The 15,616-nt window shown below is 42.6% G+C and overlaps 2 pseudogenes; one reads left to right on the top strand and one right to left on the bottom strand.

Annotated features, from left to right (window-relative positions):
* Positions 1–1,836: 1,836 nt before the first annotated feature.
* On the bottom strand, positions 1,837–10,748 carry LOC129557829 (glutathione S-transferase A4 pseudogene; annotated as a pseudogene).
* Positions 10,749–11,600: 852 nt separating this feature from the next.
* On the top strand, positions 11,601–12,813 carry LOC129557399 (nuclear envelope pore membrane protein POM 121-like; annotated as a pseudogene).
* The last annotated feature ends 2,803 nt before the right edge of the window (positions 12,814–15,616 follow it).

Genomic DNA, 15,616 nt, shown 5'->3' with positions numbered 1-15,616 from the left:
TCTAAAGAAATTTATTTAGCATTGTTGTAAAGCTGGTTTGGTGGTGCTGAATTTTCTCAACTTTTTCTTGTCTGTAAAGTTCTTGATTTCTCTTTTGAATGTGTAAGGGATCCTTGCTGGATGGAGTAATCTAGGTTATTTCTAGGTTATTTCTTTTTATCACTTTAAGTATATTCTATCCCTCCATTCTGGCCTGTAGATTTCCTGTTGAAAGTTCAGCTGTTGAACTTATTGTGATCCCCTTATATGTTATTTGTTGCTGTACTCTTTCTTTTAATATTTGTTAATTGTGTTTAAATTTTTTAGTTTGTTTAATAAGTGTCTTGGTGTATTTCTCCTTGGGTTTATCCTATATGGCCCTTTCTGGGCTTCCTGAACTTAGGTGGCTTTTCCTTTCTAATGTTCAGTTCAATTCAGTTCGGTCGCTCATTCGTGTCTGACTCTTTGAGATCCCATGAATCACAGCATGCCAGGCCTCCCTGTTCATCACCAACTCCTGGAGTTCACTCAAACTCATGTCCATCGAGTCAGTGATGCCATCCAGCCATTTCATTCTCTGTCGTCCCCTTCTATGCCTGCCCCCAATCCCTCCCAGGATCAGAGTCTTTTCCAGTAAGTCAACTCGTCGCATGAAGTGACCAAAGTATTGGAGTTTCAGCTTTAGCATCAGTCCTTCCAATGAATACCCAGGACTGATCTCCTTTAAAATGGACTGGTTGGATCTCCGTGCAGTCCAAGGGACTCTCAAGAATCTTCTCCAGCACCACAGTTCAAAAGCATCAATTCTTCGACGATCAGCTTTCTTCACAGTCCAACTCTCACATCCATACATGACCACGGGAAAAACCATAGCCTTGACTAGACGGACCATTGTTGGCAAAGTAATGTCTCTGCTTTTTAATATGCTATCTAGGTTGGTCATAACTTTCCTTCCAAGGAGTAAGTGTCTTTTAATTTCCTGGCTGCAATCAGCATCCGCAGTGATTTTGGAGCCCAAAAAAATAAAGTCTGACACTATTTCCACTGTTTCCCCATCTATTTCCCATTAGGGAAGTTTTTTAGTATAAGGACATGAGTTTGAGTGAACTCCAGGAGTTGGTGATGGACAGGGGGGCCTGGCGTGCTGTGATTCATGGGGTCGCGGAGAGTCGGACACGACTGAGCGACTGAACTGAACTGAACTCAACTCAACTCAAATATTTCCTCATATCCTTTCCTTTGTTTTCTGCTGGGATATCTATGAGTCTCATGTTATGCTTAATGTTGTCCCAGAGGTCTCTGAGACTGTTCTCATTTCTTTTTATTCTTTTTAAAAATTCTGCTCTGCTTCTGTTATTTCCACAAATCTATGTTGCTGCTTGCTTGTCCATTCTTCTGTCTCAGTTACTCTGATATTGGTTCCTTCTAGTGTATTTTTAATGTGTTATTTTGTTGTTCATTGATGATTGCTTATTCTTTAATTCTTCTAGATCCTTGTTAAACATCTCTAGTATCTTTATTTGTGCCTCCAGTCTATTTATCTGTGCTTCCATTTTATTTTTAAGCTTTTGGATCATCTTTACTATTACTATTCTGAATTCTCTTCATGTAGACTGCCTATTTCCTCTTCATTTGTTTGGTCTTGGTGGTTTTTTACCATGCTTCTTCATCTGCTGCATGTTTCTCTATCTTTTTTTTAATGTTTTTTTAATTGCATTTACTTGGCATTTGCTGCCGATGGCAATATGGTTTTATTCTTTTCAGACACATTACTCCTAGAATCTATACTTAGATTACTCCTAGATTCTACACCATTTGCTTTGCTTTGTGACAGGAGCCAATGCTGCAATTGGTTCACTAGTCAGCCATTGTAAGACTGCTGCCTTTAGAACTGCGGATGTTCCTGACGACCTCAACATGGTGGCTATCTGGGGGTGGCTTCCTGTGACTACCAGGATGCAGGAACTTCTTAATGGTAGGAATATTGTTGATTCTTGTCTTAAATTCCTTTAACAGAGGGAAGTCAGAAAGAACAGAAGCATCAAGTTCTTCCACCATTAAAATAGCTTCCAGGAGCTGTATGTCTGCCCAGCTGAATTTGTTGCCAACGAGAAAATCCTCTCCATGTTCTTTCAAAATCTTTTCAAAGACGGGGAAGTTCTGGGTTTTATCTTTCTTCACCATTAAAGCAAGGCTCTTCTCTTTTTCCTCCGGGGTTTTGAACACAGCCAGCGCCACCATCAGCATGAGGTCCAGGGTGCCGTCGGCGTACATGTCAATCCTGAATGTCTCCTTCAGGTCCTTCCCATGCAAGTTGTACTTGGCAGCAAGGTAGCTGAGGATGGCTCTTGTCTGTGTCAGCTCAATTCCATCAATTTCAACCAGAGGCACCTGGCTAAAAAGCAGGTGTCCATCCTTCTGCAAATTCTTATATTGTTCTCTTGTTTCAGGAAATTCTTCTTCAAACTCCACACCAGCTGCAGCCAGCAGTCAGCGGATAGACTCCACCTTCCCTTGGCCATGGAAGTATCAGAGCTTGGGTTTGGCCGGTATGACTGCTGGATTGGGTTTTCTTATCTCTTCCTGGCTCTCCTCTCTGGGGTCTTTATCTTTTAATTTTGTATAATTTACTGTGCTTGGGATCTCAGTTCTACAGGCTGGAAGATCATATTTCCTCTTAACTGTGGAGTCTGTCCCCCATAGGTGGGGTTGGACCAGTACCTCGTGAAAGTTTCCTGTTTGGTGGGATTTGTGCTTGTGTTCTGATGGATGGAGCTGGATCTCATTGCTCTGAAGGGAAGTGCTATATACAGCAGTGTGTTTTGGCGTGTCTATGGGCTTGGTATTGCCTGCCTGCTAATGTATAGGGCTAGCTTCTGTTTTGCTGAAGTATGGTGTGGGGTACCCAGCTGTGGAATTTGCCAAACTTTCAGTTCAGTTCAGTTCAGTCACTCAGTCGTGTCCAATTCTTTGCGACCCCATGAATCATAGCACGCCAGGTCTCCCTGTCCATCACCAGCTCCCGGAGTACAATCAAACTCATATCCATCGAGTTGGTGATGCCATCCAGGCATCTCATTCTCTGTCATCCCTGTCTCCTACCGCCCCCAATCCCTCCCAGCATCAGATTCTTTTCCAGTGAGTCAACACGTCACATGAGGTGGCCCAAGTATTGGAGCTTCAGTTTCAGCATCAGTCCTTCCAATGAACACCCAGGATTGATCTCCTCTAGAATGGACAGGTTGGATCTCCTTGCAGTCCAAGGGACTCTCAAGAGTCTTCTCCAACACCACAGTTCAAAAGCATCAATTCTTCGGCGATCAGCTTTCTTCACAGTCCAACTCTCACATCCATACATGACCACGGGAAAAACCATAATCTTGACTAGATGGACCTTTGTTGGCAAAGTAATGTCTCTGCTTTTTAATATGCTATCTAGGTTGGTCATAACTTTCCTTCCAAGGAGTAAGCGTCTTTTAATTTCATGGCTGAAATCAGCATCTGCAGTGACTTTGGAGCCCCAAAAAATAAAGTCTGACACTGTTTCCACTGTTTTTCCATCTATTTCCCATAAAGTGATGGGACCAGATGCCATGATCTTTCTTTTCTATATAGTGAGCTTCAAGCCAACCTTTTCACTCTCCTCTTTCACTTTCATTAAGAGACTTTTTAGTTCCTCTTCACTTTCTGCCATAAGGGTGGTGTCATCTGCATATCTGAGGTTATTGATATTTCTCCCAGCAATCTTGATTCCAGCTTGTGCTTCTTCCAGCCCAGCGTTCCTCATGATGTACTCTGCATAGAAGTTAAATAAGCAGGGTGACAATATACAACCTTGACGCACTCCTTTTCCTATTTGGAACCAGTCTGTTGTTCCATGTCTAGTTCTAACTGTTGCTTCCTGACCTGCATACAGGTTTCTCAAGAGGCAGGTCAGGTGGTCTGGTATTCCCATCTCTTTCAGAATGTTCCACAGTTTATTGTGATCCACACAGAACTTTGGGTGTGGCTTAATTTTGGTGTTGAGATGGAGGTCTTTGTAAGAGCTCTTTTCAATTAATGGTCAGTGGTGTCAGGAGTTCTTTTGTTGTTCAAAATCATGGACTTGGGTTTCCCACCTCAGGTTCAGGCCTTACTCCTTACTGTAGCACCAAGACCTTACAAGCCATGCAGCACAGAAGACAAAACCCCAAGACTATTAGTGAAAGCAACACTCAACAGCCCAGAACACCCAGAGAGACTCACACCAAAGTCTTCCAACATTTCTAGAAAGGTCTCTGGACCTTTAGTGGGCAGTGTATGTTCCACTCAGCTTTGTATCTGGCCTTCCTCCAGCTTGTACTTGCTCCCAAATTCCACAGTTGCCCCTATGTCTATAGTCTGAGGCCAAATTTAGCTATTTAATTCAATGCATCTGTGACTGCTGGAGCCCATTCCCTTTCTATTCTTTGGTCACAGAGCCCCTGGTGCTCTGCTTTTGGTTTGCGCCCTGCTCTGCTTATGTATCATCTTCTGGTGAGTGTTCTCTGCCAAGTCATGAGCTGGCGAAGGCAGAGGCTTATTAGGGCTCACTTTCTCAGTTGGGCTGCGTAAAGAGAGGGTTATGGCTGCCACAGTTGGGACATTCTGGGGAATGCGTGCACCAAGTAAAGACCTGCCAGCTGTTGTTACAGCCTGAGGGAGGTTGTATGCTCTCCCAGAGGAACTGGCTCCAATTGTGGGTCCCTAGGAAGAGTGAAGCCGCTTAGACTCCAAGCAAGGTATGGGCAGTAACCTGTGTCTGCTCACAGCCTGGAGGTAGTTGTCACCTCCGGGGTCCTGACTGTATCTGTGGCATTTTGTCTACTGCTTCAGGCACTTTCCCTGGCTTTGGCAATAGATGTGGCTTGTCTCCTTTCCTGGGATTGTAAGCTGAAGTTGAGGCTAATTCTGCCTGCTGGGAGTCCAACCAGGTTTGCAGGTTTTGGAGACCCCCAGTAGACACTGTGGGTGTGAAGAACTAGTATATCGCGGGTGACAAGACCTCTTGCCACTCTGGGATGCCGCCCTTTACTACTTCAGCTATTTCACTGCACGCCCCTCCCCCATATTATCCTCGTAGCAGCCAGCCCTGTTTCTCTCCCTGTGGTCTGCACCTGTGCCTGAGCCTCAAAACCCAGTCCCCACAATCTGTTGGGGATGGAGGTATGTTAGCCACTTCTCAGCTGGGAAGTGTTGCTTGGCAAAGAGCATCATAGTGTGTTCTCTGTTTCGCCTTCTGAGTACCTAACGTTGCACTCCCCTCTGAGGTTCCAAAGCTCTACCTGGCCAGACCTGTGAAGAGGTTTCCAAGTGTGTCAAAACTTCTCCTCCTTCATGACTCCCTTCCTGGGTCACAGTCCTCATCTTGAAATCATGTCTATTTTTAAATCTTGATCTTTTGCCCTACCTCATTGTAACCAGATTGGACTGCCTTTTTGGACGTTCAGGGTCTTCTACTAGCATTCAGAAGCTGTTTTGTAGAAGTTGTTCCATTTCAGACGAATTTCCAATCAGTTTGTGGGGAGGAAAGGGAATTTTCCTTGTCTTAAAGGAAAATTCTTATAGAGATGGGAATACCGGACCACCGTACCTGCCTCCTGAGAAATCTGTATGCAGGTCAAGAAGTAACAGTTATAACTGGACATGGAACAACAGACTCGTTCAAAATTGGGAGAGGAGTATGTCAAGGCTGTATATTGTCACCCTACTTATTTAACTTACATACAGAGTATGTCATGCGAAATGCTGGGCTGGATGAAGTACAAGCTGGAATTAAGGTTATTGGTGGAAATATCAACAGCCTCAGATATGCAGATGATACCACCCTAATGGCATTAAGCAAAGAGGAACTAAAGAGCCTCTTGACGTGGGTGAAAGAGGTGAATGAAAAAGCTGGCTTAAAACTCAACATTCAAAATACTAAGATAATGGCATCCAGTCCCATCACTTCAAGGCAAATAGATGGGGAAACAATGGAAACAGTGACAGACTTTATTTTCTTGGGCTCCAAAATCACTGTGGATGGCGACTGTAACCATGAAATTAAATGACACATGATCCTTCAAAGGAAAGCTATGACAGACCTAGACAGTGTATTTAAAAGCAGAGACATCACTTTGCTGACAAAACTCCATATAGTCGAAGCTATGGTTTTTCCAGTAGTCATGTACGGATATGAGAGCTGGACCATAAAGAAGGCTGAGCACTAAAGAATTGATGCTTTTGAATTGTGTTGCTGGAGAAAACTCTTGAGAGTCCCTTGAACTGCAAGGAGATCAAACTACTCAATCCTAAAGGAAATCAACCCTGAATCAACTCGAAGGACTGATGCTGAAACTTCAGCTCCAAGTTGAAGTTCTAATCAGGCCACCTGATGTGAAGAGCTGACTCATTGGAAAAGACCCTGATGATGAGAAGGAATGAGGGCAGGAGAAGAAGGGGGCAACAGAGGATTAGATGGTCGGATGGTATCACTAACTCAATGGACATGAGCCTGAGCAAACTCCATGAGATGGTGAAAGACAGGGAATCCAGTTGTGCTGGAGTCAATGGGGTCACAAATAGACACAACATAGTGTGACTGAACAACAATAACCATGACAAACCTATAGATAACATCATAGTCAAAAGTGAAAAGTGTTCCCTTTAATATTCGGAACAAGACAAAGATACCTACTCTTGGTACTTTTATTCAATGTAGTTTTGGAAGTCCTAACTACAGAAGTTAGAGAAGGAAAAGAAGTAAAGGGAATCCAAATTAGAAAAGAAGTTAAACTGTCACTGTTTGCATATAGCATGTACATATACATAGAAGATCTGAAAGATGCTACATGAAAACTACTGGAACGCCTTAATGAATTTTGTAAAGTCACAGGTTACAAAATTAATACAGAGAAATCTGTTGCATTTCAATACACTAACAATTAAAGATCAGAAAGAGATATTCATGAAGCAAGTCCATTTATGATTGCATCAGAAAGAATAAAATACCTAGGAATAAACTTACCTCAGGAGACAAAAGACCTGTACTCCAAAAACTAAAGATGCTGATGAAAGAAATCAAAGAAGACATAAACAAATGGAAAGATACAACATGTTCACGGACTGGAAGAATCAGTATTGTCAAAATGACTATACTACCCAAGGCAGTCTAAAGATTAAATGCAATCCCTGTCAAATTTTAATGGCATTTTTCACAGAACTAGAACAAAAATCTCAAAATTTGTATGGAGACATCAAAGATCCTGAATAGCCAAAGCGATAAATAGAGCTCGAGGAATCAGCCGTCCTGGTTTCAGAGTATATTACAAAGCTAGAGTAGTCAACAGCATGGTACTGGCACAGAAATAGAAATATAGATCACTGTTGCAGGATAGAAAACTCTGAAATAAGCCCATGCACTTATGGCAAATAAATCTATGACACCAATGACAAAGGTGGCAAGACTACACAATGTTGGAAAGATAGTCTCTTCAACAAATGGTGCTGGGAAAACTGCACAGTTAATGTAATAAAATGAACTTAGATCATTCTTTAACTCCAAACACAAAACTAAGTTCAAAATGGATTAAAGACATAAATATGAGACCAGATACTATAAATTTCTTTAAGGAAAATATGGGCAGAATACTCTCTGACAAAAATCACAGCATCATTTCTTTGATCTGTCTCCCAGAATACTGGAGATAAAAACAAAAATAAACAAATGGGACCTAGTTAAACTTAAAAGTTGTTTCATGGCAAAAGAAACAATAAATAAAATGAAAAGACAACCTAGAGATTGGGAGAAAATATTTGCAAATGATGTGACTGATACGGGATTAGTCTCCAAAATTTACAAACAGCTTATGATGCTTAATGGCATCAAAACAAAAAGCCGACTCAAAAAATGGGCAGAAGAACTAAATAGACATTTCCCCAAAGAAGACATACAGTTCAGTTCAGTTCAGTCGCTCAGTCGTGACTGACTCTTTGCAACCCCATGAATCACGGCACGCCAGGCCCCCCTGTCCATCACCAACACCCAGAGTTCACTCAAACTCATGTCCATCGAGTCAGTGATGCCATACAGCCATCTCATTCTCTGTCATCCCCTTCTCTGCCCACCCCTAATACCTCCCAGCATGAGAGTCTTTTCCAGTGAGGTGGCCAAAGTATTGCAGTTTCAGCTTAAGCATCAGTCCTTCCAATGAACACCCAGGACTGATCACCTTTAGAATGGACTGGTTGGATCCCCTTGCAGTCCAAGGGACTCTCAAGAGTCTTCTCCAACACCACAGTTCAAAAGCATCAATTCTTCGGTGATCAGCTTTCTTCGCAGTCCAACTCTCACATCCATACATGACCACTGGAAAAACCATAGCCTTGACTAGACGAACCTTTGTTGGCAAAGTAATGTCTCTGCTTTTTAATATACTATCTAGGTTGGTCATAACTTTCCTTCCAAGGAGCTAGTGTCTTTAATTTCATAGCTGCAATCAGCATCCACAGTGATTTTGGAGCCCCCCAAAATAAAGTCTGACACTGTTTCCACTGTTTCCCCTCTATTTGCCATGAAGTGATGGGACCAGATGCCATGATCTCTGTTTTCTGAATGTTGAGCTTCAAGCCAATCTTTTCATTCTCCTCTTTCACTTTCATCAAGAGGCTTTTTAATTCCTCTTCATTTCTGTCATGGGGTGGTGTCATCTGCATATCTGAGGTTATTGATACTTGTCCTGGCAATCTTGATTCCAGCTTGTGCTTCTTCCAGCCCACCGTTCCTCATGATGTACTCTGCATAGAAGTTAAATAAGCAGGGTGACAATATACAACCTTGATGTACTCCTTTTCCTATTTGGAACCAGTCTGTTTTTCCATGTCCATTTCTAACTGTTGCTTCCTGACCTGCATACAGGTTTCTCAAGAGGCAGGTCAGTTGGTCTGGTATTCCCATCTCTTTCAGAATTTTCCACAGTTCATTGTGATCCACACAGTCAAAGGCTTTGACATAGTCAATGAAGCAGAAATAGATGTTTTTCTGGAACGCTCTTGCTTTCTCCATGATCCAGCGGATGTTGGCAATTTGATCTCTGGGGCCTCTGCCTTTTCTAAAACCTGCTTGAACATCTGGAAGTTCACGGTTCACATATTGCTGAAGTCTGGCTTGGAGAATTTTGAGCATGACTTTACTCGCGTGTGAGATGAGTGCAATTGTGCGGTAGTTTGAGCATTCTTTGGCATTGCCTTTCTTTGGGATTGGATGGCCAATACATACAAGAAGAGATGTTCAACCTCTCTAAGTATTAGAGAAACAAAAGTCATGACTACAATGAAATATCACCTCATACCAGTTTGAATGGTAATCAACAAAAAACTCACAAAGAATAAATGCTGGAGAGAAGGTAACTCTTCTATGCTGTTCGTGGAAATGTAAATTGATACAGCCACTATGGAGAACAGTATGGAGGTTCCTCATAAAGCTAAAAGTAGAGCTACAATATGACCCTGCAGTCCCACTCTTGGACATATATCCAGAGAAAAAACATGATCCGAAATGATTGATACATCCCAATGTTCATTGCAGCACTGTTTACAATAGCCAAGACATGGAAGCAACCTAAATGTCCATTGACAGAGGAATGGATTAAGGAATGGATAAAGATTCCATTGTACATATACACAATGGAATATTACTCAGACATTATAAGGAATGAAATAATGCCATTTTCAAAAATGTGAATGGACCTGGAGCATATCATACTGAGTGAAGTAAGTCAAAGAAGGAGAAATATTGTATGACTTTCTGTACATGCAAAATCTAAAAAGACATGATGCAGATGAACTTCCAAAACAGAAAGAGACTCACAGACTTAGAGAAAGAATTTATTGTTGCTGGGAGGAAGGGATAATTAGTGATTCTGGGATGAACATTGCACACTGGTATATTTAAAATGGATAACCAACAAGGACCTAGTGTGTAGAATATGAAACTTTCTGCTCAATGTTATGTGGCATCCTGGATGGGAGGGAAGTTTGGGGAGAATATATATGTATGGCTGAGTCCCTTAGCTATTCATCTGAAATGATCACAACCTTGTTAATCAGCTACACCCCAATACAGAATACAAAGTTATAAAAAGTAATGGTTGAAAAATTCCTTTAGAAAATTTTTATTGGATAACGAATTTTAATGTGGCTATTATTAAGATTTATTTCTTTAACTGAGGAATGGATTACCTTCAAATATCTGGAATAATTCCACTCATATTGTGGTAGTATATCCACCCATCATGATTTTTTCTCTTATTTTATTTTTAAAAGAACTTTGAAGCACAGCAGACAGAAACACTGGGAGGTTGTCAATAAATATATTTTTTTTTTTTGCATAAAGATGAAACTCAAACTCCTGAATTTTATAACCCACTAGAATATTTAGTTAAAATATAGCCCTTTTGGATGCTGGTTACACAAAATCATATTTCTCTTCTCTCCTTGCTGAGCACAGCACTGACTGGAATAAACTCCTTTGAAAAACTACCTGGTCTAGTAAAATATCAAGCATCATCCACTAAGTGATGATAATCCAAAATAAGGCAAAAATACTTCAAAACAAAACAAAAAACAACCAAATCAAAGTGAGTGTAGTTATGAAAACATCAAAGATTTTTAAATACTCTGAATATTCTAATGTGTTCACCTTTCAACTAGTAATTCTAACTGCAGTCAGAATACTTACAGACGGCCAAATTCTGAGTTCTAATTTGCATTGCCAGGTCCCTTCTCCCATCCGTAGACACAGACTTACTGAAAAGGAATGACCCAAAGCCCAACAGGATCTGTTGAGGGGCAGAAAGAAAAGATTAGGGTTATGGCAAAGTACAACCTTCAAAATTCAAGTTTTAAGTCCCAGATAACACTGCTCCTGGATATAGAGCTGCCTAAAAAGATACCAGTTCTCTACTTCTGGTAAACTGTCTTGGAAACCTTACTTTCCAGGGGAGGGGGAGGGGGTGGGGTATCAGAAAAGTAAGATTCATTCGAAAGGAAACAGAATGGGGAACATCCACTCTGGCTTCCCGCATCCAGCTGGTTCCCTCCTGCAGTCTTGGACACCTGGGTGGCTATGCCTCCAGGATCTCAGTGGCAAAGGGTCAGAATGTCTTTCCCCTGGGGTATCCGGTGCTGACCCCGGAGCTGCAGCATAGAGTGGGTGCTGCTGAGCCCGGAGCCATTAGGTTTGGGGAACACTGCCAGTCACCTTCCCTCGACGGAGCTGGAGCCTGGTTGCAGGAACTGCAGCTGCGCCCAGGGGGCTGGTACTCCAGGCGCCAACACCTGCGCCTGGCAGACACCGGTGCCCCGGAAACACCTGTACCCCGAGACACTTGCGTCCCACCGACACCTGCGCCCTGTCGACACCGGTGCCGCATCCCGCAGGAAGCACCCAGGTGCGCTTACCCCTCCCTCGCGCAGGCCTCGCGTCCCCTTTCTTTGCTTACGCATTCCAGCGACACGTCACAGACACCACCCAACAGTAAGCGCTTTGCCTCGTACCCTTTAGGCAGCTAACGGAAATCTCTCTGAGCCACTAGACTCTAGTTGAAGGTCCAGAATTGCTCATGGACCGTTACCTGAGCCGGCCTCGCCCTAGCCCGTTCTCACCTGCTCTGCCGGGCGGGAACCAGCCAAAAGGCCTCGAGTGCCTCGGGCCTGTGCACACCGCCAGCCGTGTTACTTCATCTTGCCGGGTTCACTCGAGGGCCCCAACTCTGGACCTGGTTCACAGACTGTCCTTTGAGGGGTCTCATGGCTTCACCCCATCGTCGTCTGCACCGACGGCGGTTTGTCCTAGTCCATCAACGGCAATATTCAATCCAGCAAACCCGTCGCTTATTTTGTTTTTTTTTCCCTCTGTGCCCGGGAGTGGTTATCAGAAGCCATTGCCGTCTGCTTGCAGTGCCAAGCTGTTCTACACCTCAGTGATCCTGAGGATGGCATCTGCAAAAGGGCAAACTGACGCTCCATTTGCCTCTGAGGCAGACAGTCATCTGTATGTGGTCTGCATTTTCTGTTCATCTCCTAAACCTTAGTGTAAAGGAGATTCTGGTGAGGGCCCTAGAAGATAGTGGTCAACTGAGAGGAAAGGAAGAGAAGGACCTGACAGCCGTGGCTGAGAGCAGAAAGGGGCTAGCAAAGCAAAAGAAAGGGCTCTCAGCCCAGAAGAGTCAGGATGAACAGAGAAGGGGCTCTAACCCGGGTGGGAATACTCAGTCCGCCTTTAGACGCCTCATGATCGACGGGGTCCTCTCTTCCTTTGTGCCCAGGCCTGGGCCTCTGGTTCTCTGTTCCAAGAACTCAGAAGATATCCTGATTAGGAAATTCCAGACCTACTTTTTGAGTTCATGCAGCAAATGAAATGCCATCACCAGTTCATACAGCTCCACAAGAGGTTTCCCATAGCTCCACAGGAGTGGTCCAGGTGCAGCCAGGCTCCTGGGCCCAGAGTCATCTCATCTTCATGAGCTCTCAGAGAAAACCAGCAAAGAAGGCCATCGGCTTAACACTTCAGCCTCAATGGAACCAGAGAGGAAGATCGAGGATGAAAAAATTGCAGATGACCACTTAAGGAAGAAACAAAACTTAAATTGCTCACAGTCATCTGACAGTTCCAGGCCCTGCAAACGCAGGATTCCTCTGCTGCTGCCCTCCAGTCAAAATGACCCACTGATCCTGCCCCCACCCCTCCAGATAGGTTATCCAGTCACTGCTGAAGACCTTGACTTAGAGAAGAGAACTGCAAGCCAGTGGATTAACAACGTCTTGGAAGGGTAAGACTGAAACCATCTCAGTCTACAGAACATCTCAGCCTTTCACTTTGCCAGTTCCCAGCACTAATTCACAGCCGAGAAGCTTCTGGAAAATGTAGAGCTCACCAGGCCCACTGGCCTTCCTGTAGTTGGTTGGAGTAGCCATCTCTATGAGGTGTTTTGTCTTAGTTTTCCCTGTTTTGTCTTGCTCTACTTGCCTTAAAAATTGGTTCTTTTTTCCTGGCCCACTAGGGCCTATTCCCCAGTACTTTGCTGCTTGGCCCCTCAGTGGTTTCTTGAAGGAGCAGTGCAAGACCATCAGAGTCCAGCTTTGCTCTTGAGGGAACCCAGAGTGCTGCTCCTGTAAGCCCATTCCCCTACCAAGTCAGTTCTCGCCAGAAAGACAACACAACAGTCTTATCATCTTCTGTCAGAAGTTCACCTGGAACTTGGGCAGCTGGAGGTTGTTGGTCTGGCCTGACCCAGTGGTCAGCATCGTTGCAGCAGAAGAGGGAAGCTTTGGACCAGTTTCCATCCAGGCAGGAGCAAGCAGGACACCCACTGCTGCAATTGCCTTTTCCCACCTTCCCCATTTTCTTAACTGGGGCCTGGTTCATCTTTCTTAAAAATCTCTATATTCTCTCTTTGAACAATTGGTACCACATGAATACTCAGTTGATGAACAAAGTCATATATGTTGCATACATGTAATCACATATATTTATACATGTCATTTATAGATTAATATAGTCATATAATATATATTATGTGTATGTGAAGTGGAAGTCAGTCACGTTCAACTCTTTGAGACCCCATGGACTAATAGAGTCCATGGAATTCTCTAGGCCAGAATACTGGAGTGGGTAGCCTTTCCCTTCTCCAGGGGATCTTCCCAATCCAAGGTTCAACACAGGTCTTCTGCATTGCAGGCAGATTCTTTAGCTGCTGAGCCAGAAGGGAAGCCTCTATTATGTGTATTCAGTTCAGTTCAGTTCCGTTCAGTCACTCAGTCATGTCCGATTCTCCACGACCCCATGAATCACAGCACGCCAGGCCTCCCTGTCCATCACCAACACCCAGAGTTCACTCAAACTCATGTCCACAGAGTCGGGGATGCCATCCAGCCATCTCATTCTCAGTCATCCCCTTTTCCTCCCGCCCTCAACCTTTCCCAGCATCAGAGTCTTTTCCAGTGAGTCAACTCGTCGCATGAGGTGGCCAAAGTATTGGAGTTTCAGCTTTAGCATCAGTCCTTCCAATGAACACCCAGGATCGATCTCCCTTAGAATGGACTGGTTGGATCTCCTTGCAGTACAAGGGACTCTCAAGAGTCTTCTCCAACACCACAGTTCAAAAGCATCAATTCTTCGGCGATCAGCTTTCTCCACAGTATATGTGTGTATTATATATAACTTATGAGAATACATAGTTCATATACATCATATATAAGATATGTATAATATATACATCATATATAAGATATGTATATAGTTTAGTCACTCTGTTGTGTCCGACTCTTTCGTGACACCACAGACTGGAGACTGCCGGGCTCAATCTGTCCATGGGATTTTCCAGGCAAGAACACTTAAATGGGTTGCCATATTCTTCTTCATATATGTATATATGTATGTATAATATTAGTATATGATTATATTCATAGTAATCAATATAAAATATATGTAACGTTACATACTCATATGTAATATGTGTTAATATAACCATGCATATTACATATGTGTTTATAACATATATGTATGTGTTTACTACATTATGCATAGAATATATAATGTGAATTACATTACATATAATAATATTTATTGAATACATATATGACCTTTGCTAATTTGTCAAGTATTCCTGCCTCTACTTTTTTAATTCACAGTGAAGGAAGAAGGAAGGAAGAAGGAAGAAGTGACTAGTATGAGTGGCCAGACTTTTAACTCTAGGTTTTCTGTGGCCCAGTCAGAAAAACTGGAACCACTTTATGTCTCTAGATGCTGAGTCCTGATTTCTATGTTTTGAAAAGGCACTTGCCTTTTTTCTCTCTGCTTGTCATCTACCCACTCAACTTCACTACGGGTTGGATCATGCCTAGTGTATGTTAAGAAATGACTTGTGACAACTTTAATCTTTAAAAAAGAATTTAATTCGATATAATTTTAGACTTACAAGAATAGTAGAGAGAATCCCCAACTAGCCTTCACTGAGCTTCTCATGTTAATATATTACAGAACAGTTATTGGAACCAGGAAATTAACATTGTTGCAATGTTATTAGCTAAACTTCAGACTTTAAACATATTTCCCCATTTTTCCAGTAAAATTTTCTTCCTGTGCCAGTGTAATCCCACATTTCATTTAGTTGTCATGTCTCCTTAGTTTCCTCCAAACTGAGTATTACTCTGTATTAGTGTCTTCTGTGAGTACCAGTTAAGTATTTTGTAGAATTTTCCTCAATTTGGATTTGTCTGCTGTTTTATCATGAGTACATTGAGGTTATGAATTTTTAAGAAAAAATCCCACACATGTGATGTGTCATCCTCAGGACATGGGAAAAGTTAATCTTGATCACAATTGAAGTGGTGTCTGGCCAGGGTTCTCCTCTGAATAATTACTATTTCTCTCTAGTACATATTTAAGAGGGTCTTATGTTGATGTGACACAAAAATCCTGTTTATCCTTAAACTTTCACCACTAATTTTGCGGTTATCAGTGGATCTTGCCTGAAGCAATTATCATTGTGGTGTTCTATGGTGATTTTATATCTTTCTTGTTCTACATTTGATTAGAATTATCCTCTGAGTCAGAGTTCTCTGCATTTATATATTC

The sequence above is a fragment of the Moschus berezovskii genome, chromosome 7 (genome assembly GCF_049115385.1).
Source record: "Moschus berezovskii isolate FMDL1 chromosome 7, NW_MosBer_1.0, whole genome shotgun sequence".
Taxonomy (NCBI): Eukaryota; Metazoa; Chordata; class Mammalia; order Artiodactyla; family Moschidae; genus Moschus; species Moschus berezovskii.
The sequence above is the reverse complement of the archived record's forward strand: the minus strand, read 5'-3'. Positions and strand labels throughout refer to the sequence as shown.